Source organism: Canis lupus, chromosome 11 (assembly GCF_011100685.1).
Source record: "Canis lupus familiaris isolate Mischka breed German Shepherd chromosome 11, alternate assembly UU_Cfam_GSD_1.0, whole genome shotgun sequence".
Classification (NCBI taxonomy): domain Eukaryota; kingdom Metazoa; phylum Chordata; class Mammalia; order Carnivora; family Canidae; genus Canis; species Canis lupus.
Window position 1 is genome coordinate 59716331 of NC_049232.1, and position 6042 is coordinate 59722372.

General features: G+C 36.2%; 1 long non-coding RNA gene across 1 annotated transcript in view; it reads left to right on the plus strand.

Annotated features, from left to right (window-relative positions):
* The window catches only part of LOC111098112, a 30408-nt gene extending 27683 nt beyond the window's left edge, over positions 1–2725 (plus strand). Inside the window, exon 4 of the long non-coding RNA XR_005367070.1 lies at positions 2428–2725. This is a non-coding gene — a long non-coding RNA (uncharacterized LOC111098112). The remainder of the gene's footprint in view (positions 1–2427) is intronic.
* The last annotated feature ends 3317 nt before the right edge of the window (positions 2726–6042 follow it).

Below are 6042 nucleotides of genomic sequence, written 5' to 3' on the forward strand. Positions count from 1 at the left end.
ACTGAGCACAAGTTTCAGGGGGTATGTATTTTACTTCTTGGAATTATGGTCAGTACACTGAGACACATTGTTGGGATACAGCTGAGGATTGAAATATACTGTAGAAAACGATCTCTGTGGTGTCTGTATCATATGATTATTGACCACAATTTCTATTACTTTGATATTAAAGGGTAAAAGATTTTTGGGGACACCTATACAGATCCTGGCTCTGGTAGAAGTCATTGCTTATTAAATTAATAATTATCATGTATGGTAAAGAAGAGCTCACTCAACTGAACATATGCAATTATTTCTTATACAGCTTTTTCTTGTGTAAGATGTTTCAATAACAGACATCCACTAAAGGAATCAGTGTAGAGAAGGGGATGTTGACTTTAGACCACAGCAGCAGAGCACATCAAGGGTGACTGAATGATGATCGGTGACATACAATGTGGCCTAGAATAAAAGGCAATGCCTGGCTAATAGTTACTAGTGCTATACTTTTGCTGGGTTTGAATTGGGAGGATAGATAGGACTTGCTTGTTGACAACATGCCAGGAAAGCACACAAAATGTAGCTGAATCATGTCAATGGCAAAACACATGAATGAAGGTCCTCAGACTACAACTGAAGTTTCTAGAGTCACTTCTGACTTTAGAATCATCAATACTGAGAACACTGAATAAAATAATAGAACACTACCTCATTATGCCAAGAGAGAGAGAACATTAGTGATAAAAAGCACATATAATGTTTGTGATGTGTTTCTATAAAACCGTCCATGGTGGGCTGAATGGAAGTCAGAGTTAGCAGGGATAAATGAAACACAGTCTATGGGAGGACTTCTAGGTTATGCCAACTGTCCTTTTGAAGGTTAGTGCAAGATTTATTCCTCAAAAAGGCTTAGATAAACTTGGCATTTATGATTCATGAAAGATCTTAGAAACAAGCAGGAATTCTGGGGTGGAAATGGCTCTTTCCCCAATATATCACAGATACAATTTTTATGATAAGAAGAGACCTGTAACTTTTCAGATTACAGATTACTACTGTGAGGCAGATTTAATTTTTAGAATATTTTATCTCATTTTAACTTTAAATCTGTCTCCCTTTTACCATTTCTCCATCCTTTCCTCTCATGAAGTTTCCTGACTACTAATTAAGTTTACCACATGCATCCTAAGCCAACTCTGTACGTTCCTGGGTATTTTCATGAGGATATATATTTCTGTCATTTTTGTACATCGAAGCAAGACCAAATAAAATGATGGTATGCTTTAAGGAAAAAAAAAAGTATCTACTCATCATGACTAAGGTCAATGGTGAAGAAATGCAAAATTTTTCCATTTAGCTTCTCAGAGTTCATTGAAATTGTTGATAACTAAATTACACAGATATATAAAAACCCTATAGATTTGCCCCAGTCAGCAGATAATGGGTAGCTCTCCCCTTTGCTATACTTATAAAATAATTCTCTTAGTGCCAACAGGAGTTCACAAAATTCTAGTGCATTTACAAACAAATACAGGCAGGGGAAATTTGAAGTATGCTACATACATCACAGTTTAAGTAGCCTGAAATAATAATTTAATTGCTCTAAATTTATCTATACAAACACAGAAATGAAATCTCCTGATTACGGAAAAGAAATCTGAGATTCTGAGAGGTAAAACACTGTACAAAGACACACAGTGGGTAGATCTAAAGCTAGACTTTGAATTTAGATTTTTTAAAAGATTTATTTATGAGAGAGAGAGAGAGAGAGGGAGGGAGGTGGGGAAAGTGGCAGATGGAGAAGGAGAAGCAGGTGACCCAGTGAGCAGGGAGCCCGATGTGGGGCTGTGTCACAAGACCCAGGGCTCTTGACCTGAGTCAAAGATAGACATTTAGCTGAGTCACCCAGATGCCCTGATTTCTAGTTGTTTTTTTTTTTTTTTCTTTTTTTTCCACACCCTAGTATCCCTGCCTTTGTGTAATTTCTTTTCCTTGAGTTTGGGTAGGCCATGTAACTTCAAGTTATTCAAAAGGGAGATAGATTGTTCTTGGTGGATGTCACCCAATCAGAGAAGCCCCTCAAAACAGGGTGTAGAGAACAGAGACTCAAATCAGCAGGGATAAACACCTGTTTTCTTTGTTGCTGGCTTAGAATATACAAGTTGAAATGCATCCGACAACTCCAAAGAAATAGATTCTGGCTATGTCTCAGGATGCCTGGAATAGGTTCTTCCCTACACCAGCTTCCAGATGAATATACAGCCTGGTTTCAGCACTGATACCATTAGCAGAGAACCCAGAGAAATAGCAAGGAAAGGACTCAAAGAATAGGGGCTAGAGTAATGTAAAGAGAATTCCCTTATGTGATTGGAGGATGATGTTAAGTATTAGATGGGTTCCTCAGTTCTAAAAATGAGTTTTTCCATTTTGTCTCTCCACATAATACAGTATGGACTTCTTCAGGATCTGATGGCTGGGTTCCAAGTGTGAATATCACGAGCGTGAGTGTGAGAACATGCAAGAATACACAATCATGCAAGGGAGAAGCCTTATGCTGTTTTCCCTTTAAAATGTAGCCTCATAACATGTAACCTAATGTTCACCACACTCGATTGTGTGGAAGAATCACAAACTTACCCAATTCACAGGGGAGGAAAAGGAGACTCAATCTATTGATGGAGGACTGCCATTGTTCCAGAAGAGCAAGTAGGACCATAAATATTTCTACAGCCATTTTGAAAAATACAATCTCTCACCTGTGTATTTCCTCTTCCCTCTAATATGTTTGGATCTAGGTTGACAAATAAGAAGTAAAGGACTACAGTCACTTATATATTATAGAATTCACTAAAATATTAATTTTAGCTATTCTGCATATTTTTAATTTAGACAAGATTCTGTAAAAATATGTGTATTTTTTAAACCAGGTACCTTCAAATCCTTATGATTTACAGGGACTCCCTTTTCTGCTGTTTCCTTTATAAATCTGTTTTGCTTCCCAGAAGTTTATGCTCCTAAGCTACAATCATCTTTACCTCTCAAGAGGTATAGTTTACTTTAAGAGCTGCTTCCCAAAGGATAATTTGCAAGTTTAAAACCTGAAACCGAATTAAAGATTTTTTTTTAGAAAGTTCTCCATACTTTTAGTTGAATTATCCTTCCAAACTTGGCTTTCACCAACTTCCTTATGTTTCAAGGTCATCTAAGTAGTGTTCTCTAAACATAAGACAAACTTGTCTCATTATCGATCCTTTCGCTAATCTCTCTTTATGAAAAATCTTTCACTTTATCTCTATATTGAAAATACTATATATATATATATATATATATATATATATATATATATATATATATATTTTGGTTCCCACGTTAGACTTTCCCACATAAGATTCATTTTTCGATGTGTGGAGCAGAGATGAAGTATTACCTGAATCTCCAGAGCTTATTACAGTATAATATAGTATAACATAACAATTAAAATTTTAGGTAGTCATCTGCTTAAATATCTGGTCACAAGATAACATAGCTTGACTCTCCCTAAAGCTCTGGGATTTTGTTCTACAGCAGATTTACCTATGGTTTAGAACTTTTTTCTCAGATTTGGGGGAATTCAAAATAACTTCATTTCAAGTGTGCACATGCAGGTGCACATGCATATACACATGCACACGTGAGCACACATACATCATCAGAAGTAGTTATAATGATGCATAGATCCTTTGTTCAGTCTTTCCAATATCTGAAACAGTAGTAAATATTGTCTGATGCCTGTAAAATACAAGCAGAATCTGTGTAGTCACTGAACTTCAGTGGCCTAACATCTCATACATGTACAGATACAACAAAATCATTTCTTCTAATAAAACCCTACTGAGAAAATAACCAAGTTTGGACTCCATACATCCACATTTTCATTCAGGCATCTAAGTTGACACACTCTGCCATCTTCAATGCACAGATTTCAAGATCAAGTTGGGGAGTGCACACTGACATTGGCCAGAAAGAAAATGTTCATGGGAGAATGAAAAGGAATTGTTTGTTCCAAGACTGTAATTGATGCACATTACTACTATTTAGATTCCATTCACTATAACTCAGTCACATGAAAATTTCTAAGTACAAGAGAGACAGAACATACGCATCCATCCAGTAATAACACTGTGTGATAGAGGGGGGTACACAGATTTCTGGTGGTCAGTTCTACTAGAATGATCAATCAGGTATTCCTGGATAATAGCTAAGTGAGGACCAAATCCTACTCAATTACTTTATTTGAAGAATTACTACTATTTATTAAATCAAAGTGTTTTATGCATTCCACATACTTAAATGAATATGATGATACGGAAATTATGAAAAAGCAAAGATAACTCCCTACTATGTTCTTCCACATAGCATCTAGTTCCATAATACTCTAAACTGACTTTGAACACCAGTTAAATAACCCCATTAAACAATTGTTGGAGAGGATGCGGAGAAAAGGGAACCCTCTTACACTGTTGGTGGGAATGTGAACTGGTGCAGCCACTCTGGAAAACTGTGTGGAGGTTCCTCAAACAGTTAAAAATATACCTGCCCTACGACCCAGCAATTGCACTGCTGGGGATTTACCCCAATGATACAGATGCAATGAAACGCCGGGACACCTGCACCCCGATGTTTATAGCAGCAATGGCCACGATAGCCAAACTGTGGAAGGAGCCTCGGTGTCCAACGAAAGATGAATGGATAAAGAAGATGTGGTTTATGTATACAATGGAATATTACTCAGCTATTAGAAATGACGAATACCCACCATTTGCTTCAACGTGGATGGAACTGGAGGGTATTATGCTGAGTGAAGTAAGTCAGTCGGTGAAGGACAAACATTATATGTTCTCATTCATTTGGGGAATATAAATAATAGTGAAAGGGAATATAAGGGAAGGGAGAAGAAATGTGTGGGAAATATCAGAAAGGGAGACAGAACGTAAAGACTGCTAACTCTGGGAAACGAACTAGGGGTGGTGGAAGGGGAGAAGGGCGGGGGGTGGGAGTGAATGGGTGATGGGCACGGGGGGTTATTCTGTATGTTAGTAAATTGAACACCAATAAAAAATAAATTTAAAAAAAATAACCCCATTAAATTCATTTATATACTATTGGTTTAAAAGAGTAGTATATTCTGAATTGCAAAATAAATTGAAACCTCAAAAATCATATTTTAATATCATTTTTACCACAAATTAGGGACTTTCCCAGAAATCAAATATCCACAAGGTATATTTTTTTACAGTTTTTTAAATTTAACTTTAATTAATTAACATATAGTGCATCCTTAGGTTTCAGATGTAGTTTTCAATAATCCATCAATTGTGTAGAACACCCAGTGCTCATCTCATCATGTGCCCTCCTTAATGCCCATCACCCAGTTACAATGTTAAACTTGTTCATCTGATAAACTAACCCTGTATAATGTAAGGTGTTTGTTAATAAATTATTTCAGTGTGTACTTCTTTATTGAAATCATGTACCAAAAAAGTGGTAGAAAAACCTCACCCACTATGTAATAAGAATAACAGACTACCTTATTAATCTGATTTATGAGCACTAACTAAATATGGTTACCTTGAGATCAGGGTAAAAACCAAATTGAAATGCCAGATAATCTAAACTCAAGAGAATTTTAGGTCATGCTTTCCTATAAATCATGTCTTGTTTCCTTCAAAATCTAAGACAGACTAGATAGACACTATTAGGTATTATTCATAAATGAAATATATATATATATATATATATATATATGCTAATTAATAGGATCCAGAGATCTAGGGTTTAAAAATATTTTAGCCCATGCTATTCTTATGGAAAAAAAATGTACACTTTACACCAAGAGTACAGCTTTTCCTTTTCTCTTACAGACTTAGTCTCTAACAACAACCTGAACTGAATCTTACATGATCAGTGTTCTTCGTTCTCAGGCCTTCAAACCCAGACTGATTCTATCACCATGTCTCCCGGTACTCCAGCTTGCTGACTTCAGATCTTGGGACTTTTCGGCCTCCATAATCAAGAGAGTCAATT